General features: G+C 35.6%; 1 long non-coding RNA gene across 1 annotated transcript in view; it reads right to left on the bottom strand.

Moving 5' to 3' along the window:
* The window catches only part of LOC106994315 (uncharacterized), a 53597-nt gene extending 34319 nt beyond the window's left edge, over positions 1 to 19278 (bottom strand). The window contains exons 1-2 of the long non-coding RNA XR_013407690.1: positions 19129 to 19278; positions 17139 to 17339 (exon numbers count right to left, since the gene is read on the bottom strand). This is a non-coding gene — a long non-coding RNA (uncharacterized LOC106994315). The remainder of the gene's footprint in view (positions 1 to 17138; positions 17340 to 19128) is intronic.
* Between the last annotated feature and the right edge of the window lie 2530 nt (positions 19279 to 21808).

Genomic DNA, 21808 nt, shown 5'->3' with positions numbered 1-21808 from the left:
TCTTTCTTTTGTCTGACTGCTCTAGCTAGAACTTCCAGTACTATGTGAAATAACAGTAGGGAATGTGGGCATCCTTGTTGTTTTCCAGATCTTAGGTGAAAGGCTCTCGATTTTTCCTCATTCAGCACAATACTAGCTGTTGATCTGTAATACATGGCTTTTATTATTTTGACGTATGCTCCTCTTATACCCAATTTTTTAAGGATTTTTATCATACTCTGATCTTTTCTTCTACTAAGAAGAAAATGCTGAATTTTATTAGATGCTTTTGTGGCATCAACTGAAATGACTGCATGATATTTATCATTCATTCTGTTGATATGATGTAGAATATTAATTGATTTGTGTATGTTGAACCATGTTTGCATTCCAGGGAAAATCCCACTTGGTCATGATAAATGATCTTTGTAATGCATTATTGAATTTACTTTGTTAATATTTTGTTGAAGATTTTTACATCAATATTCATCAGAGATATTTTCCTGTCATTTTCTTTTTTATGATGTGTCTTTGTCTGCTTTTGCTAGCAGGGTAATACTGGCCTCATAGCATGAGTTTGTAAGTATTTCCTCCTCCTCTATCTTTCAGAATAACTTGAGTAGGATTGGTATTAGTTCTTTAAATGTTTGCTAGAATTCAGCAGTGAAGACATCAAATCCCAGGCTTTTCTTTACTACCAGAATTTTTATTACAGCTTCCATCTCATTACTTGTTACTGGTCTATTCAAGTTTTCAATTTCTTCCTGGTTCAATCTTTCTAGGTAGTATGTATCTAAGAATCTGTCCATTTCTTCTAGATTTTCCAATTTATTGACATATAGTTACTAATAGTAGCCACAATGATCCTTTGATTTCCTGTAGTATCAGTTGTAATGTCTCCTCTTTCATTTCTAATTTTATTTCTTTGTATTTTCTCTCTTTTTTTCTTAGTCTAGCTAAAGGTTTTTCAGTTTTATCTTTTCAAAAGAGCAACTTTTTATGTCATTGATCTTTTGCATTGTCTTCTTCATCTCAAATTCATTTATTTCTGCTCTGATCTTTATTATTTATTTTCTTCTACTAATTTTGGGCTAGTTTGTTGTTGCTTTTGTAGTCTTTAAGATGCATTATTAGATTGTTCATTTGATGCTTTTTTTCTTTTTTGATGTAGACATTTACAGCTATAAACTTTCCTCTTAGTATTCCTTTTGCCGTATCACATTAGAACAGAAACTACAGAAATTCAAAGGTTTTAGTATGTTTTCATTATTATTTGTTGCAATAAATTTTTTCAATTTTTTCTTGATTTCTTCATTGACCCGCTGATTATTCAGAAGCATATTGTTTGATTTCCATGTATTTTTATGGTTTCCAAAATTCCTCTTGTAATTAATTTCTAGTTTTATTGGGGTCAGAGAAGATGCTTGATGCTATTTCCATTTTTCTGAATGTTTTAAGACTTGTTTCATGACCTAACATATTAACACCCATACTTAGGGATGATACATATGATGAGGAAAACATTGTATACTCTGTAGCTGTTGGATGAAATATTTTTTAAATACCTATTAGATCCATTTGGCCTATAATGCAGGTTAAGTCTAATGTTTCTTTGTTGATTTTCTGTCTGGAAGATCTTTCCATAGCTGAAAGTGGAGTGTTGAAGTCTCCAATAAATAGTGTATTGGGGCCTATCTCTCTCTTTAGCTATAATAATATTTGCTTTATATATCTGGATGCTTCACTGGAGCATGTTTTATAACATAAATAATTAAATATTTTTTAAATGTGATATAATTTTACATGATTTTAATGGTGCTTATGTAATACAACTTGTATAAGATATTTATGAATGGTTTTCAAAGCTTCTTGAATATTACAATATAGTATTCTTTACAAATGTTTGTTTGTAACTCTATCATACCGGGGTAGAATCCTAATAAAAGGATTGCAAAGTCAAAGGGCATGAACATTTTAAAGGCTTTTATACATATTTTCTGATCACCTTCTAGAAGATATTACCAGTTTGCTCTTCCTTCAGACAGTATGAGATTACTTTATTCCAAGTATGTGATAAAATTATTATTTAGACCATTGAACTAAATGCATGCTTAACTTCCAGTTCTTGCACATCCAGATGTGTGTTATTTTTGTCTAATAACAATCCTGAATTTAAAGTATAGTGTGATTTTCAATACACAAGTTTGGCAAAGACTCACTTTTAAAGATGTATATTTTTTCATGGATATAACTGAAAGGCAGCTGTAGATGAAAGAATTGAATGTGTTTGTTGGCAAAAGTGATTTTGCTATGTAACACTGGAAAACAATTGAGTTTTAAATGTGACTTACGCATGAAATTTAGTATCAGTCTCCAAAGGGAGCATCTAAGCCCTGCTTGGAAGAAGAGTGTATATAATATAAGTTTGCTAGAAATAGTAGTTGTGTTACTGATAATTATCACTTTTTTTACATATTTGAGTTTATACCTATTAACTCATTTATGTGTTCTATTTTCCCATTTCTTCTTTTTTTTTTCATTTTTGTGAACTAATTTTATTTTATTTTAATATTTTTCTCCTCCTGGTTTGGAATAATGAACATTTCTAATTTGAATGGTTATCTCAAGAACTACAGTATAAATAATTAACTTAGTAAGGCCTAAAACTAATCAATATCTGTAAAATAGTAGAAGGACTTTTGTCTTTATATAATAATACAAGGAAATTGTCTTTCAACCCCTTCTGATATGCTATTGTTGCTTTATATTTTAGTTTTGCTTTTCAGTTTACATACGACAATCTAACTTTATTTTACCTTCAATATTTCTTTGGATTCTTGAACACATCTATATTTTTGTTCTCTCTATTCCTATTCTATCTAAAATCTTCCATTTTAAAATATTTCTCTGTGTTCTGAAATAGCATCTCTTAGAATTTCCTTTTTGAAGATACCATAATGCAAATACTCTAAGCTTGATCTAAAAGTATTTTCATTCTTAAAAGATCTTTTATATGTCTAAAATTAAAGCTGGGCATTTCATTCCTCTAAAAATATTGAAGATGGTATTTCATTCTCATTTAGCATTTTATGCCGCCATGAAATTGAATTGTCCTTTTAGTGGCTGTTGCTTCTATGGTAGTTAGCCTTATCTCTCAGGGTGTCTTTCTGATCTTTTCTTTTTTATCTGTGTTTTGCTTTTTTACTTTACTATTTCCAGATGTATATTTCTTTTCACCTATCTTGATCATGATTGATTGAGATTTTAAAATCTGTTGAGTAGTATATGTATCAGAAAACTTTCAATGGGTCACCTTAGATCTCTTGGCTTCTGTCCATGGATCCTCAGCAATTTTGTTTTCACTTCAGTAACTGATGTATATTTCAACTGTAGGTGATGTCCACCTATGTGTATAAACCCCACAGTTCTTTGCCTTGCACATGTCATATCTTCTGCCTCCTAAACTCTAAAATTCCCTGGTTCTGTTCAGCACCCTGATGCAGAGTTCGCGTTTCAAAGGAGTAAGTTTTGGACAATGGGTTTAGGAGAAAATACGTTTTTCTTTCTAAGAACACCAGTTAGGACAGTTGTTAATAAATTCATCTTAAGCAATAGTTACTTTCAATAGGACTTGGGAGCAGAATAATTTAATGGACTGATAGTAATATGGACACCATTGGCTTTTAGAGGTGAGATGGTGATAATCTCTGTCATAAAGTGGCAGTAAAACTACTGAGGCTTTAACACGTTTAATTGGGAGAGGGTGCAGGCAGAAGCTGAGGTGTTGGAAAGAGCAGTGGTTGTTGCAGTTGACTTGTATGATGGCAATGATAATTATACAGATCTTGGAGATGGTTGGCTTCTGTAAATGACATTGAAATTTTTGCAAAATGAAAAAGTCGCTGGGCAACTTATTTCATACTGTCAAGTCAGTAGTTTTGAATCGAAACATAATGACAATTGAAATGACATTGAAATTTTTGCAAAATGAAAAAGCCACTGGGCAACTCATTTCATACTGTGAAAAGTCAGTAGTTCTTATCCATGGATTTTAGGCAGACTGTAATATATTGTCTCTTACAGCCACAAAAAAGACTGCACTGAAATTTAGCCCTACATGTAGCCCTACAAAGCAGCCTAATTTTAATGGTTCCAAGAAGGATTGTACCACTAGAATAAATAGTAATTAAAAAAAAAAAATCACATTCTGGAAAAAGTTGAAGAAGTTAATGCAACTTAACTTATTAAAAGACTTAAAAAATAGGTTGTCTCGCCTCCCTTTTGAAAACCAGATGGATTGTGGCAGATGACAATGGGCTATGATAATCCTAAACCACCATGCTGGATGTTGTGTGTTTACTGGAGCAGATCAACATAGCCTTTATCATTTGTAATATTGTTATTGACCTAACACATGTATTCTCTTCAGTCTCCATCAATAAAAACAATAAAAACCTGTTTGTCTTTACAGGACAATGCATATTCTCTGTATTGCCCCAGGACAATATTTATTCTCCTGCTCTTTACCATAAATTAGTCTGTTGGGCGCATTATTATCTTGCATTCCACAGAATATTGTACTATTGAATTGGTGATATTTTACTAATTGTAATTATATTGGGCTGGAAGTAACAAGTATCCTAGAGGCTCTGTTTAGGCAAATGTTTCCCAGAGAGGAGATGAAAACCTGTGAAGAGTCAAGTTCTTTTACATCCACGAAGATGCTGTGGTCCAGTGGCCTGGAGTGTGCTTTCTGATATTAGGGGCAAGTTGTTGCACCTCACATTTATTATCTCTAAAAAACAGGTAGAGTACATGAGCACCCACGTGCTGATTTTTCTAGGGATGAAGGTAAGATTCAGGCAAAATACTCTTCTAAATATAATTCTGCTAACATTATAAATGGAGCAAAGAACTTTGATAAAAACCTGGCGTATACAATGAAGTAGTTTACCTTTTTGAAAGGACAGAAGAATGGTCCTTAGTAGCCCAAGAACTAGTTTTACATAGCTATCAAGGTTCACACATTATTGGTTCAATTTCATGAAACACTCTGACGTTTTGGATAAAGTAAAAACAACATTTTCACACCATGGTAACATAAAAATTCTAACTCTAATAAACCATACATTAAAATAAAAACAATTGTTTTTATGTAATTGTTTTATCTTTGGAAAAGTGAGATATATCTCTGATATGTTTCCAAGGGATTTCTGCCAAAGTCATGCTATAACATTTTGTGCAATACATGGATAAGTATTTATTGAAAAGAAAATTTTCAACTGAATCATGATTTCTAGTGTTCAAACATTGTCATCACAAATCAAAAGAAAATAACATTATATGCTATACTTAATAAAATAGCTTAAGAGAATATGAATTTCCAAATATTTCCTTATGGTCTTTTGTGATAGGAATGCATCAACTTGATATTATTAAAATTAATTTTTGAGATTACCTATTATAGGACAAGTATTTTATTACTGACTTTTCTTGTTGAGATTCATTGGAATGGAAAAATTAAATAGGAAAATAATTCATGATTCAAGTCATTTTTTCTTTGAAGTTTCTCAAATTAATTGGGGGTAATTATGAAATAATTCTGATACTTTAGAAGATAATTATGTCTCTGAATGAAGAATAGATTAGGATGGTGGAAGTGGGAACAGTAAGATCTGTCAGAAGGCATTGAAGTAGTTTATGTAGCAGGTGAAGTACTTTGGAAATGATATAAACAAGGACAGTAGTATGAAATGAAGAGAAGTGCATGAATTTAGCATATTTTCTGGATTTTAAGCTGTTAGAAATTGCTAATGAATTCAATCTGTGAGAGAGCTGAAGGTGAAAAAATATCAGGGATAATTAATAAATTTTTATCTAATATGTAGTAAAGTATTATGTAATTATTGGGGGGACAACATTGGGAAAATAACAGCGTTACAAGCGTAGAAACCAAAATTTTTCTTTGAATATGTAAAGTTTGAGATACAGAGTGGTTATTTAAGTGGTGGTATCAAGAGACTGCTAAAAATATGTTCCACTTAAATTCTGAGTCAGACCTGGCTGCTGAAATGTGTGAGTTGTCAATGTACAAATGTTATAAAAAACTAAGCTATTTTCCAAGAGTGAAGGAATGTGGATAGAGAGGCAGAGATTAAGACTGAAGTTAAGGATACCCCAACACTGTAATTCACAAAAAAGAACAAAACACATTAAAGAAGACTAAGAAGGGGCCAGCAGATCAGAAAGAAACCCAGATAATGTGGCTTCAGAAAACAAAGAGAACACATTTGAAAACTAAGAAGTGGAGGCAAGAGGCAGAGTAAGATGCTTGATATGGTTTGGCCCTGTGCCCCCATCCAAATCTCATCTCAAATTGTAATCCCCATGTGTTATAGGAAGGGCAGGGTGGGTGGTGATTAGATCACGAGGGCAGATTTCTCCATTGCCATTCTCATGATAGTGAGTTCTGACAAGATCTGATACTTTAAAAGTGTAGTACCTCCCCCTTCGCTCTCTCTTTCCTATGCCATGTAAGACTTGCCTTGCTTCCCCTTCACCTTCCACCATGATTATAAGCTTCCTAAGGCCTCCCCAGCTATGCAGAACTGTGAGTCAGTTAAACCTCTTTTCTTTATAAATTACCTAGTCTCAGGTATGTCTTTATAGCAGTGTGGGAACAGACTAATACAATGGCTGAATAGAAGCCTCCATCGACGTTCCTCCCCACAAGAACACCAAATTTAACATCTATCTACACAAAAAAATACTTTCATGAGAACCAAAAATCAGGTAAGCAATCACAGTACCTGGGTGTAACTTCATATTGCTTAAAGAGGTACTGAAAAGGGTAGGAAAGACAGTCTTGAATTGCTGACATCACCCTTTCCCCATCCCTTGGTAGTGACCACATGGTGCTGACAGAAATTCTGTGCACTTGTGGGACTTTGCATGGGAATACAGTGCTGCCAACACTGGGCAGAACTCAGCTGATGCCCATGGAGGGAATATTTAGAACAGCGCTATCCAGAGGGGAATTGCTCATCCCAGTAGTCAGAACTTAAATATCAGCAATGCTGGCCACCATGGGCTAAATTAGTCTGGGGCCCTAAATAAACCTGAAAGGGAGTCTAGGCCACACGGACTGCAACTCCTAGGCATGTCCTAGTGCTGTGTTGTGCTTGGAGCCAGCGGACTTGGGAGTCACATGACCTAGTGAGACACAGCAAGGGTGGCCAAGGGAGTGCTTGTGCCACCCTTTCCTCAACCCAAGGCACCACAGCTCACAGCTGCAAAGGAGACTCCTTCCTTCTGCTTGAGGAAAGGTGAGATAAAATTAAGGAGGATTTTGTCTTGCAACTTGAAGAGCAACTCAGCCACACTAGAACAGGGCACAAAGCAGAGCTGCGAAGTCCACACCCCAGGCCCTAGCTTCTGGAGAGTATTTCTAGATACACCATGGGCCAGAAGGGAGCCCACTGCCCTGAAGGGAGGAACCCAGTCCTAGTGGGATTTATCACTTCCCGACTACAAGCTGACTGAAGAGTCTTTGGGCCTTACGTGAATGTTAGCAGTACCCTGGCAGGCCTCCACAACGGCCTGTGGTGGTTGGACATGGAAAACCCTCCTCTGCCTGGGGAAAGGAGAGGGAAGAGTGGGAAGGACTTTGTCTTGTGGTTTTGGTGCCGGCTCAGATGCACTAGAATAGAATAGCAGGTAGATTTCTTAGGTTTCTGACTCCAGGCCCTTGCTCCCAGACAGCGTCTCTGAACCTGCCCATAATCCCTTCTCTTCAAGAGAAGGGAATAAGATTGGCTGATGATAGAGCCTGCTGATTATATAGCCCTAGGACCTTAAGCAAACATAGGCAGTGGCCAGGTAGTAGTTATAGTGGGCTTGGTGTGAGATTCAGTTCTGTGCGGGCTTCAGGTCTGACAGAGTGCAGTTCCAGTGGTGCTGACCACTGAGGTGGTTGTGTCAACCCTCCCCCATCTCCAGGAAGCTCAGCTCACAGAAACTCTGTTTGGGAGAAAGTAGGAAAGAGAACAAGAGTCTCTGTCTGGTAATCAAGGGAATTCTTCTGGATCTTATCCAAGACCTCCGAGACCACCAAGGCAGTACCTCTACAATCTGCAAGAACCACAGCATTACCTACTGTGGGGTATCCCCTAATGCAGGTAAGGCTGCAGTGACCAAAAACTGAGATCACAACCCCCAAGTTCCTTCAAATACCTGGGAAGCCTACAAGCCCAGACTGCAAAGACTACAATAAATACCTAGCTTTTCAATGCCCACATACCAACAAACATCCACAAGCATCAAGACTATCCAGGAAAACATGACCTCACCAAAAGAAATAAATAAGGTACCAGGGGCCAATCTTGGAGAAGCAGAAATGTGTGACCTTTCAGAGAGAGAATTCAAAATAGGTGTGCTGAGGAACTTTAAAGAAATTCAAGATAACACAGAGAAGTAATTCAGAATTCTATTAGAAAAATTTTATAAAGAGATTGAAATAATTAGAAAGAACCAAACAAAAATTCTGGAGTTGAAAATGCAGTTGACGGCCAGGTATAGTGTCTCATGCCTGTAATTCCAACAATTTGGGAGCCCAAGGCAGGTGAACTGCTTGAGCACAGAAGTTTGAGAACAACCTAAGTAACATGGTGAAGCTCTATCTCTACAAAAAAAAAAAAAAAAAGAAAGAAAAAAAATAAAGAAAAAGAAAAAGAAAAAAAAGAAAAGAAAAAATTAGCCAGGCATGGTAGTACATGCCTGTAGTCCCAGCTACTTGGGAGGCTGAGCTGGGAGGATCACTTGAGCCTGAGAGGTAGAGGCTGCAATAAGCCATGATCATGCCACTGCACTCCAGCCTGAGTGAGACAGTAAGACCATTTCTCAAAGAAAAAAAAAACTTAAGAGAGAAAGAAAATGCAACTGACATGCTGAAGAATGCATCAGATTCTCTTAACAGGAGAATTGATCAAGCAGAAGAAATAAGTGAGCTTGAAGATAAACCATACGAAAATACACAGTCCGAGAAGACAAAACAAAAAGTAATACAACGGAATAAAGCACACCTGGAAGATCTAGAAAATGGCCTCAAAGGGGCAAATTTAAGCGTTATTGGCCTTAAAGAGGAGGTAGACGGCAAGGGCTAAAACTTATATTCAAAGGGACATAACAGAGAACTTCTCAAACCTAGAGAAAAATAACAGTGTTCGAGTCCAAGAAGGTTAAAGAACACCTAGCAAATGTAACACAAGGAAAACTAATTGAAGGCATTTAATAATCAAATCCCCAAAGGCTGAAGGATGGATCCTCAAAGCAGCAAGGGAAAAGAAACAAATAACATAAAATGGGGCTTCAATACAATTTACAGCAGACTTTTCAGTGAAAACCTTACAGACCAGGAGAGAGAGAAATGACATAAAATTCTGAAGGAAAAAACTTTTACCCCAGAATTTGTGTATCTGGGAAAAATATCCTTAAAATGTGAAGGCGAAATAAACACTTTCCCAAACAAATAAAAGCTAAGAGATTTGATCAACACCAGATCTGTACTACAAAAAAATTGCTAAAGAGACTTCTTCAATCTGGAGAAAAAGATGTGAATGAGCAATAAGAAATCTTCTGAAGGTGCAAAACTATCTGTGAATAATGAGTACACAGAAAACACAGAATATTATAAAAATGTAAATGTGGTATTTAAATTACTCCTATCTTAAGTAGAAAGATGAAAAGATGAATTGATTAAAAATAATAACTACAATTTCCAATGCATAGACAGCATAGTAAGATATAAATAAAAACAACAAAAATATAAAAAATGAGGAGACAAACTTAAAGTGTAGAGGTTTTATTAGTTTTCTCTTTGCTTACATGGTAATTTGTTTGTGCAATCACTATTAAGTTGGCATCATTTTAAGATAATGGGCTATAAGATAAGTGCAAGTTTCGAATCTAAAAACATGTAATAGATAAACAAAAAATAAAAAGTCAGAAGTTAAAACACACCAGCAGAGAAAAATGCCTTCACTAAAAGGAAGACAGGAAAGAAAAAATACAAACATAAAAGGAAGACAGGAAGGAAGGAAGGAAGGAAGGATGGAAGGAAGGAAGGAAGAGAAGATTACAAAACAACCAGAAAACAAATAACAAAATGGCAGGAGTAAGTCCCTACTTATCAATAATAAAGATTAGTAAAAATGGACTAAATTATCAAATCAAAACATATTGAGTGGCCGAATGAAAAAAAAAAAACACACACACACAGAACAAGACCAAGTGATCTGTTGCTTACAATGACCACACTTCAGCTATAAAGACAAGCATAGACTGAAAATAAAAAAAATTGAGAACCATTCCATGCCAATGGGAAAAAAAAGTATTAGGAGTAGCTATGCTTATTTTAGACAAATAAATCTCAAGATAAAAAGTATAAGAAGAGACAAATAGGTCACTATAAAATGATAAAGGGGTCAATTCAGCAGGAGGATATAATTATGAATATATATCCACCAACACTGAAGCACAAGTATACCATTGTACCATTTTCTCCACATTCCCAACACTTGTTATCTTTTGTGTCTTTGATAACAGTCATGCTAAAACATGTGAGGAGATATCTCAGAGTGGCTTTGAGTTGCATTTTCCTGATGATTGGTGATGTTTAGCATCTTTTAATATACCTTTTGGCTATTTGTATGTTTTTTGGTTTGGTTGTTTTTTTAAGGTAAATGCATACTTAACATACAACCACCAGTTTCCCTCCTAGTTATCTACTCAGGAGAAATAAAAATATATGCCCACACAAAGACTGGTCTTTATTTCAGAGCAGTATTATTCATAATTGTCTAAAACCGGTGAGTAGATAAGTAAACTTTGATACAGCCATCCAAAGGAACACTACTAAACAGTTAAATGAAACAAACTACTAATACACACCACAACATAGATGAATCTCAAAAACACTATGCTAAGTAAAATAAGCCAAGCCCAAAAAGAATATATACTGTATATTCTCCTTAATATGAAATCCTAGAAAAGACCCAACTATAATCACGTTAAACAAAGTAGCATTTGAGATCAAAAGAGTCTACAGATATTGATGACAAAGGGGCATGAGGGAAGTTTTTAAGATGATGAAAATATTCTAAATCTTGATTGTGGTCATGATAACTTGACTGCACACATTTGTCAATCTCACTAAGCTATGTACTTAGGAAAGATAATTTATTCCATAGAAATTTAATTCAATGAAGTTGATATAGATAGATTATTAGCACAGCATTTTCCCTTTATACATTTTGCCATTTATTTTCTTCTATACTTATTCATTTTCTTTTGTGTTAAACTGAGTGATATAGTTTGGCTGTATCTCCACAAAAATCTCATCTTGAATTGTGATTCCCACAATTCCCACATGTACTGGGAGGGACCCACTGGGAGGTAATTGAATCATCGGGGTGGGTCTTTCTTATGATAGTAAGTCTCATGAGATCTGCACAAGTTCTCTCTCTTTGCCTGCCACCATCCATGTAAGATGTGACTTGCTCCCCCTTGCCTTCCACCATATGAGGCCTCCCCAGCCATGTGGAACTGTATGTTCATTAAATCTTTTTTTCTTCCCAGTCTCAGGTATGTCATTATCAGATGCATGAAAATGGACTAATATGCTGTGGAACAAGCAAATTAAGGCTATCTGCCTTTTGGCAATTAAAAGTCTGGTGCTGAAATAAAGAGTACAGTTTCATGGGTCTGCACAAAATACTAAGGGCACAGATGACAAATTGAGAGGTAGGAATCCAGTAGTGGGAGTGCATTCATATATGAAGCCTGTAATATATTAAGTAATGTGAGGTCCTTAACTTTCTCTATTTTTTTTTTAATCAAGTGAGTGGAGAAATAATTGTGGTGGGTAAAAGAATCTCAAGAAGATACACTCAGAGTGAGTTTTAAAATGTCACTAGCAGACAAAACAGGTGGAATTCCTCGGGATAATCATTCTAAATACACAAGTATATTGCATATAATGGCTTTTGGGGAAAGCAAGCAGGATTAATTTGTCTTATTTAAAGCTTAAAAAATGCATAAGGGGAAAGTAAAAAGAATGACAGTATTACTGGTAAATGACTCAGATTAAGAAGGGCAGTCATGCATCTATGTTCAGTACTAATTTGGAAATGACAATGGCATTGGAATTAGATAGTAATAGCTTTGAATTTTTAGATTGTTTTGAACAATATATTTATTTTAATAATATTGATTCTTCCTATCCATGAGCATGGGATGTTTTTCCATTTGTCTGTGTCATTTACAATTTTTTAAATCAGTGTTTGTAGTTTTCCATGTAGAAGTTTTTCACTTCCTTGGTTAAATGAATTGCTTGGAATTTTTATTGTGGCTACTTTAAATGGGATTGTATTCTTGATTTGGTTCTCAGCTTGAGCATTTTTGGTGTATATAAATACAGCTGATTTCTGTGCATTAATTTTGTTTTCTGAAAGTTTACTGAAATTATTCATCAGGTCTGGGAGGCTTTTGGAAGAATTTGTAAAGTTTCCTAGGTAGATCTAGTCATCAGTAAACAAGATAATTTGACTTCCTCGTTTCCAATTTGGATGCCTTTTATTTTTACCTCTTGCCTGATTGCTCTGGTTAATACTCCCAGTACTATGTTGAACAGGAGTGGTGAGACTGGACATCTTTGTCTTGTTCCAATTCTTAGAGAAAATGCTTTTGACATTTTCCCATTAAATGTGATACCAGCTGTGGGTTTGTCATGTATGGCTTTTATTATTTTGAGTTATGTTTATTCAATGCCTAGTTTATTGAAGGTTTTTATCATGAAAGGATGTTGGATTTTATTAAATGCTTTTTCTGTGTCTATTAAGATAATCATATGGTTTTGTTTTTAATTCTGTTTAGTGATGAATCAGATTTATTAATCTGTATTAAAACACCCCTGTGATCCCAGAATAAAACACTTGATTATTGAATTATGTTTTTAAAGTGCTGCTGGATTCAGTTTGCTAGTATTTTGTTGAAAATTTTTGGAGGTTGTTCATGTGGGATTTCTGTCTGAGGTTTCCTCTTTTTTTTTTCTTGGGTCCTTGCCAGATTTTTGGTATCAGAAAGTCTCTCTTTGTCAATTTTTTTGAACCCTTGCAGTAAGATTGGTACTAAACCTTTCTTGCAGAGCTGGTAGAAGTCAGGTATGAGTCCACTCAATACAGGGCTCTTTTAGTGAGTAGATTTGTTATTACTGACTCAACTTCATAGCTCATTATTGTTATATTCAGGATTTAAATTTCCTCCTGATTCAATCATGGGAGGTTGTATCTAGCAATTTATCCTTTTTCTCCCAGTTTTCTAGTTAGTGAACATAGTGTTCAATGATAGTCTTACATATATGTCTGTGGTATCAGTTGTAACATCATGGGTGTCATTTCTGGTGGAGCTTATTAAAATATTCTCTCTTTTGTTCTTCATTAATCTAGGCAGTGGTCCATCAATTTTGTTTCTTCTTAGGCATGCTGGTTCCTGTTTCTTCCTTCATAGTCGCTCATGAATGCCCACCTCAAGACTTTTATTTGTTCTCCCTCTACCTGAGAGATTCTTCCCCAAGTCTTCTTGTTGGCTGACTACATCTCATCTTTCAGAACACCCAATTCCATCTACCTTTTCAAAAAACCAACTTTACATTTTGTTGATACATCGTATGATTTATTTGGTCCCATTTCATTAAGTTCTGCCCTGATCTTTGTTATTTATTTTCCTATGCTACCTTTCCTATGCTCTAGTTCCTTGAAGTGCAATGTTACTTTTTTGTGTTAATGTGAGATCTTTCCAGCTTCTTAATACAGACATTTAGCACTATGCACATTCCTCTTAACATTGCTTTTGCTGTATCCTGGAGGTTACTGTGTCTATGCTGTGTATATATTTTCATTTGTTTCAATTTTTTTTTTCTGACTTCTGCCCAATTTTGTTATTCACCCAAAAATCAGTCAGGAGCAACCTGTTTATTTTCCATGTCCTTGTGTAGTTTTGAGAGTTCCTCTTTGTATTGATTTCTACTTTTCCACACTGTTGTCTAAGAAAATACTCCATATGATTTTGATTCTTTTGAGTTTATTGAGACTTGCTTTGTGACCAAGTAGATGGTCAATTTTGGAGAATGTTTCATGCATAGATGAGAAAAATGTATATTCTGCAGTTGGTGAGTAGAATGCTCTATAGCTATATATTAGGTCAATTTGGTCAAGAGTTTAATTTATGTCCAGAGTTTCTTTGTTAGTTTTCTACTTTAATGATCTGTTTAGTGTTGTCACTGGGGTGTTGAATTCCCACACTATAGTATATAGCTATCTATCTCTTTTTCTTAGGTCTAGCAGTGGTTCTTTAATACACCTGTGTGTTCCGGTGATGGTTGTGTATATATTTAAGATAGTTATATGTTCTTGCTGGTTAACCCTTCTATCATTATATAATACCCTTCTTTGATTTGTTGTGTTTTGTTTTACTGTTGTTGATTTAAAGTCTGTTTTATACAGTAAAAAATAAAAATGTCTGGTCTTTTTGGTTTTCTATTTGCATAACATATTTTTCTCTTACTTTGAGCTTGTGGGTGTCATTATTCATTAGGGGTCCTTTGAGGGCAGTAGATGGTTGGGTTTTTATTTTTATCCAATTTGCCAGTCTATATCTTTTAAGTGGAGCATTTAGGCCATTTACATTCAAAGTTAATATTGACACGTGAAGTTTTGTTCCTGTCATAGTGTTTTTAGGTAGTTGCTTTGTAGTCTCAATAGTGTATTTGCTTTATAGGATATGTGTACTTTGCATTTATGAGTGCTTTTGTTGTAGCAAGTTCATCTTTTCATTTCCATATTTAGAACTACTCTGAGCATTTTTTATGGCGCCAGTCTAGTTGTGACAATTGCCCTTAGCATTTCCTTGTATGGGAATGACTTGATTACTCATTTATTTATTAAGCTTAGTTTGGCAGGATATAAAATTTTGGCTGGAATTATTTTTCTTTAAGGAGTCTAAAAGTAGGCTCACAATCTCTTTTGGCATGTAAGGTTTCTGCTGGGAAATCCACTGTTAGCTTGATGGGTGTACCTTTATAGGTGATTTGACCCTTTTATCTAGCTGCCTTTAAGATTTTTTCTTTAGTGTTGACTTTGAATAGTCAGATGATCATATGTCTTGGTGAAGTTTTTCTTGTACATTATCTTACAGGTGTTCTCTAAATTTCTTGTATCTGGGTGTCTACCTTTCTGGGAAGACTAGGGAAATTTTCCTGAATTATTCTCTGAAATATATTTTTTTTCAATTTGCTTACTTTTTCTTCTCTCTCAAGAATATTTTATAAGTTTTGGTCATAGCTTTGGTCAACTTAGGTAATCCCATATTTCTCTAAAGCTTAGTTTAATTAAAAACAATTTTTTTTCTTTATTTTTGTCTAACTAGGTTAATTCAAAAAACTGATCTTCAAGCTCTGAAAATTTTTCTTCTGGTTGGTCTAGTCTATTAGTAAAGCTTCCAACTATATTTTGAAATTTCTTTAGTAAATTTTTCAATTCCAGAATTTCTACTTGTTTTTCCATTAAATATAGCAATCTCGTCTTTTAAATCCTGAATCATTTTTCTGGATTCTTTGCTTTGATTTTCAATTTTTTCTTGAATCTCATTGTACTTCCTATTGGATTCTTTATCTGTCATTTTAGAATTTTCATTTTTGTTAGGATCCTTTGCTGAAGAATTGGTGTCTTCCTTCAGAGGTGTCAACACTCAGGTTTTTTGTTCTGCTAGCGTCTTCACACTGATTCCTTCTCATCTGAAGCAACAGTTGCTTTTATTTTTTTTATTTGCTATCATTTGAATGGAATTTTCTACATTTTATTCTTTTTTCCCTTGAGGATATGACTGTGGTGTGTATTGAGTATGAATATTTGGCTTCATTTTTGGGTGCTTTCAGGGGGCCACGTCTCTATATAGGTTTCTTGGTTGTGCATACCCTCTCTGTTGTGGTTTTCTCACATGCTGCTTGTTGTAGTGATGTATTGGACATATGAGTTGATGCACTATCTTCTACAGGGCTGAGACTGCACAGGTCTCATAAAGCTTATCTCATTCACTAGCACTGGGACCTTCTGACAGCAGTTTTTTATTGGTGGTACAGTTCAGTATTCCATGCAGTAGGTGTCACTTAAGAGTAAAAGCCACCCACTCTCCAGGACCCTGTGAATGAGGGGAGGAACCTACCCTAATAGGAGAAGGAGGGAATCAGCATATTGGGGTATGCTGAGATATTGGGGGCAGGGTTGAGGCACTGCACTAGCTGCTTATCCTGGGCAAGTAGGAACATGCTCTGCTTTCATATCAGGGCCCTATTGCAGGGTTTGTGACCTTTAGTTCATATAATCATTGTCCTCTGCCTCCTATCTGTGATGAAGAACCAAAGAAATTCCCTTCTGGTGGCTACTACAAAATAGGTTTCAGGGCTAAGCCTCTTCCCCCAGTCCAGAGCAGACAGACAGCTCTGTGATTTGTCTGCCCTTTATGGCCAGGATAGTACTGCCTTATGTAATGAGCAGGAGATGGGCCCAACCCTTCACTCTGTTGTGTCTGCAACAGTGGATGGGGGCAACAGGAGATAACCTCTTTCTCATTTCTATTTCCAGCAGTCAATTCCACCCCCTTCATCAATTGACTCCATGTCCATGTTTCCTTTGTCCCAAAGGCAGATTGGAGGGCTGTGCTCCCCTCTTCCCTAAAGGCAGCCCACACTGAGGGCTAGATCTTTAAGGAACCCACAGCTCCTCAGGGATCTCCTGGCACCATATGGTTGTCAAAGTCAGAGCAGGTCATGGGCTATGTTTGTGAGGTATCTAGTGATGTGGCAACCTAAGGGCTGAAGTCCCCTGGGGAGAACAGTGGCCTATAGTACATGTACAACCAGTGTGGCACCTGCCAGTTCAATTTGTGTATGGGAATACCTGCATGAACTGACCACCCAATTTATTGTCCTTAGCAAGGTCCCATCACCACTAACATCCTTGTCTGGATTGTGAGGGCAGAGGGGCTCCCCAACACTTTGGAGATCAGATTGTCACACAGGTGAGGAGACAAGAGAAGCCATGACTTACCCTTTTCATGGTCCAGGTTTCTAGGGAGACAATCTTTGCCAGTCTCTTGCTACTTTCCTCTTTTGTGCCCCAGGTTGTTCCCATGGATGCTCCAACAGGTCCTTGCTCCACTCCCTCAGATTTCCATTTAAATCATGGCCATTCGCCTGTAACTTTGATCTTTCTGAGGAGAGCTAGCATCCAACATCCATAGTCAGCCAACTTGAGAAAAAAAAAAAGAGAAAAAAACTATGAAAACTTTTAAGGTAAAAGTAATTTCGTGATTAGCCTTCTTTGTGCTGGTTTTCATTTATTCTGAAATTAGTTTTAAAGCAACCCTTACACATACACACAAATAAAAAAGTATTTAACAGTGACAATCAGTGTAATATACTTTAGAAATATTTCCCTTCCAAAGACATAGCATGGATTTATTGAATGCCATTTGAGAAGATCCTTGAGAGTTTTATAATTTAAGTTTCAAGTAGGAATTATACTCTGTGTCTCTCAGCAATATTCATGACAGGTCTTACTGCAGAATGTCATTCAGTAAAATACTCTGTGCATGAGTTTGAATGTAATAATTTTACTCATAAAAAATCAGTGCAATAAATCTACTGATTCAGCATTAAAATTTACCTCAAAAAAAGAAATAATTTGTCTTGTCAAAATACCATTTCACCACTAACTAGACACTTTTTCAAAGTCTCACTTTTCTAAAGGATTAGATAGAGCTCTCATCCCATAGGATAATCAGAAAGCTTGATAAATCAGTGTTGTTTATATTCAAAGTATATTTGAGACTTCAGAGTTTATCAATTGCAAAGGAGAATTAAATGAACAATTTTTCAGTTAATGTTAACATAATTTGTGGAAATCATCCTATGCTCATATCATATGCAGTTTTTTAGGGGGTGGGGTTAGTATTAATTAAACTGTATATATAAAATTTGGGCTACATGCATTATCTCATTCAATCCCGACAACACCCGTATCAAATAAATATATTTTTCTTTTTCTCATGGATGTAGAAAGTGGAATTTATATATGCTAATGAGTTAACTGTCTTAGTTTATCAAATACTTAATTTGTGCCAGGAACATTCCTAAGCATTTTATACATGTTACCTAATGTTATGGCTACAACCAGTTAGGGAAATACACATACAGACAGAGTGATAAACACACAGGCAGAAAATACATTTTACATCAGAGAGTTACCTGACCAAGGACTACACTTCTTTTGCTTTTCTCTAAGACCAACCCAATGATAATTCCTTGACTTAACTATTTTTGTTTACTAATGTAAAGCAGAGATTAGGTGCTCAATAATTTTGTTTTGAAAATATGACAAATTAATAGGAGAATGAATGAATAAATATTGAATACTTCTATTTTACTTCCCATACAGTTAATATAATGTATTTTAAAATACTGACTTAAGAAATTTAATTAGAGAGCTCAATTTATTTGAGATATCCCTATGTTTTACAATCAAAACTGAGTAAAGAATTTTATAAATTATGAACTATGTAATCAAAAAGTGATTTTTGAATGTTAATTTGTGTGTGAGTACATATCTTTATCTGTTTTGGTTTACTCGTGCCTGCTTCCCCTGACACCATGATTTATAGTTACAAGTGCAAGTGAGATGTGAGTTGTTACATGTGCACACTGAGATTGACTGTGAAAATTGCATGTAGCTACGGATTAATACAGTCAGAAGTATGGGATTTTCTGTTCTTTTTGTACTCTACTGACAGATGGACCCACTGTTTTGCTGGAAAGTGGAGCCAATTTGTCTGGCTTTGAAGAAAACAGGAGAAAAGAAGATATAGTAGGGACACTTTAATGGTGAAGAAAGAGCAAGCCATTGACCCAGCTAATAAAAGCTATTGCTTATAAGTACCGCGCGCTAACTGATTGCGCCACCGGACGGGCAGGGGAACATCACACACCGGGGCCTATTGTGGGGAGGGGGGAGGGGGGAGGGATGGCATTGGGAGTTATACCTGATGTAAATGACGAGTTGATGGGTGCTGATGAGTTGATGGGTGCAGCACACCAACATGGCACATGTATACACACGTAACAAACCTGCACATTGTGCACATGTACCCTAGAACTTAAAGTACAATAAAAAAAAGTTATTGCTAATATTAGTTTATCATGTATTAGATGCAAGTTTATACTGTTTATCACCATTTGATGTTTAAATTTTGTTTATTGGAGCTCAAAATTGAGGTGGAAGTAATGCTTTCTGAAAAAATGAATTTAAAACTTTTACATTGTGGAAAGAAAAAGAACTCTGCGGACCTATCAGTTTGCTGGGGCTGCCATTTGAAAGTAAACCAATTCAGGTTGCTTGAACAACAAAAATTTACTTCTTCATAGATCTGGAGGCCAGAAGTCCAAGAGCAAGGTGTCAGCAGGGTTGGTTTCTTCAGAGACTTCGCTTCTTGGCTTGTAAATGGCTGTCTTCTCCTTGTGCCTTTACATGGTCTTTCTTCTGTCTGTGTCATAATCTTTTTTTCTTCTAAGAATATCAGTCCTATTGGACTAGGCCCACATCAGTGACCTCATTTTACTTTAATCACCTTTTAAAAAATCTTATCTTTAAATGAGAAGCTGAATGTTAGAAACTCAATATATGAATTTGGGGAAAGGGACAATTCAACTCATAATAGGAGATGGTGTAAAGAATCACCTGGCTAAGTCATCTGATTTGTACTAATCATCTTTTGATGTAGACAGGTACCTCAGCCTTAGTACTGAGGAGGGCATGGGAGAGGTAATTTCATAGCATCCTGTCTCTGCAAATCCCTCTGGAGAAAACTGCAGAGAAATATATTCAATTTAGGGAGAAAATTGACAATACATTATATTATTATTGATTCGAATAAAATGGGACATAGAAATGCATGAAATATCTGGTGAAATATTTTAAATGCATAAAGAGTAATTTATATTGTGTTCTAATTCAATCTGGCTAAAATTATTACTAAAAATATTGAAAAAATCAGTTTGAAGGAAATGTATACAATCAAAATTTTGTGATAAAATTTTCATATCTACATATTTTTAGACAATGACATCTGTAATATTATTATAAATGTTTAGCAATTCCAAGCTTGCGGCAAACTCCACAGATAGATTAACTGTATTTCATTAGGTGATAGAAAAGGAGATGATCATCGATTGACAATATTTCATCCAACACTTTTCTACATTTAAACTCAAGAAGAATGCATCATAAATACAGTATGCTTTCTTAACACCTTATACTACTAGTAGCTTTCATTTTTTCTTTCTTTTTTTCTTAGTCTAATCTTTATTCTATAAACTATTTTCAGTTGAGAATCTAATAAATATAAGTTGGAGAGATATGTTAGCAAATTGTTCACTTTTAACTAAAACACAAGAGGGCACCCTTTCCTTCTGTTAGAACATGTCCTCTGCTTCTAAATTATATGCCATGGAAATATCATAAAGGATTGCCATGTAAAAATAATATTAATTTTATTTTGCATATTTATGGGCTCGCTTTTGTATTTAACCAGTAATAATTTTGCTGATCCCAAAAGTCACAGCATATTATTTTAAATAATATGAACATGATTTTTAATGGAAATGAATTCTAAGCCAGAAATGTCAGTGTCACTGAGCTATTCAAGAGCCAGATGTCTCCCTAGTGTCATGATAGGGAACAAAAATAAGGCTGGGTTTGGCATGACTCGTGGTGTTTATTAAGTATAATTTATCGTAAATTTCTGTGTTTAGGATTAGGAATTATTTGTACTGAATACTGAATACACTGAATGTGTATTCCTATTTTCTATGTTCTCAAATGAATAGCACACTACTGCTAGGTTAACCCAGTTTTAAACAGAATGTAAGCAAGACTGGGCCTAGAGGAAAGAACAAAAGTTGAAAATTCAGTGAGGACCCAGCAAATAATAATTGCCAATATTTATTTAGTGTCTGTTTTTGTCGATCACTTGTGTAAGCATTTTCATTACAATATTTAATTGATACTACATTGAGTCATTATTTACTATTTTCATTCTCATTTAATATAGAATAAAATATAGTATTATAAGAACAAATAAACTAACATGAAATGTGTCTTTGAATTCTGCTCTCCCTCATCAGAAACCTAGGGCAAAAGGCAGCTGCTACAGCTGCAATTTTGGCTGGGCAACAAGACTTGCCACCAGGGTTAGCTTGTGCTGACCTGGTCTGCATGTGCTATTACTGGTTTACCAGCCTGCTTCCCTGAGATAGTGGTGCATCAAGACCCCCTCTGCTCTAACCCCAGGCTGAAATTCAGGCATTTGGAGCATCATTTGCCTAGACCATCAGCCTGAGGTGCCCCGCTCCTCCTGGACATAAATCAAGGTATAGTGGGGCCCTCTTTGCTCCATGCTTAGGCAGATCTCCAGGCATTTGAAGCAACCACTCAGCTGTATTAGCCCAACTCACCCCACCCTTCCTGGATGTAGATCGCAGTGAGTAGGGTTCTCTCTGTTCCATGTCCAGGCATACCTCCAGGCATCTAGAGCACTTGCTTGCCTGGATGACAGCCTCATCTTCTCCACCCTTCCTAGACATAGATAATAGATCATGGTTCAGGGAGGAGCTTTCTGCTTCATGCCCAGGCAGGCCTCCAAGTATTTGGAGTAATCTTTCATC

The sequence above is a fragment of the Macaca mulatta genome, chromosome 17 (assembly GCF_049350105.2).
Source record: "Macaca mulatta isolate MMU2019108-1 chromosome 17, T2T-MMU8v2.0, whole genome shotgun sequence".
Taxonomy (NCBI): Eukaryota; Metazoa; Chordata; class Mammalia; order Primates; family Cercopithecidae; genus Macaca; species Macaca mulatta.
Note: the sequence above shows the minus strand (reverse complement) of the source record. Positions and strands in the feature narration are given on the sequence as shown.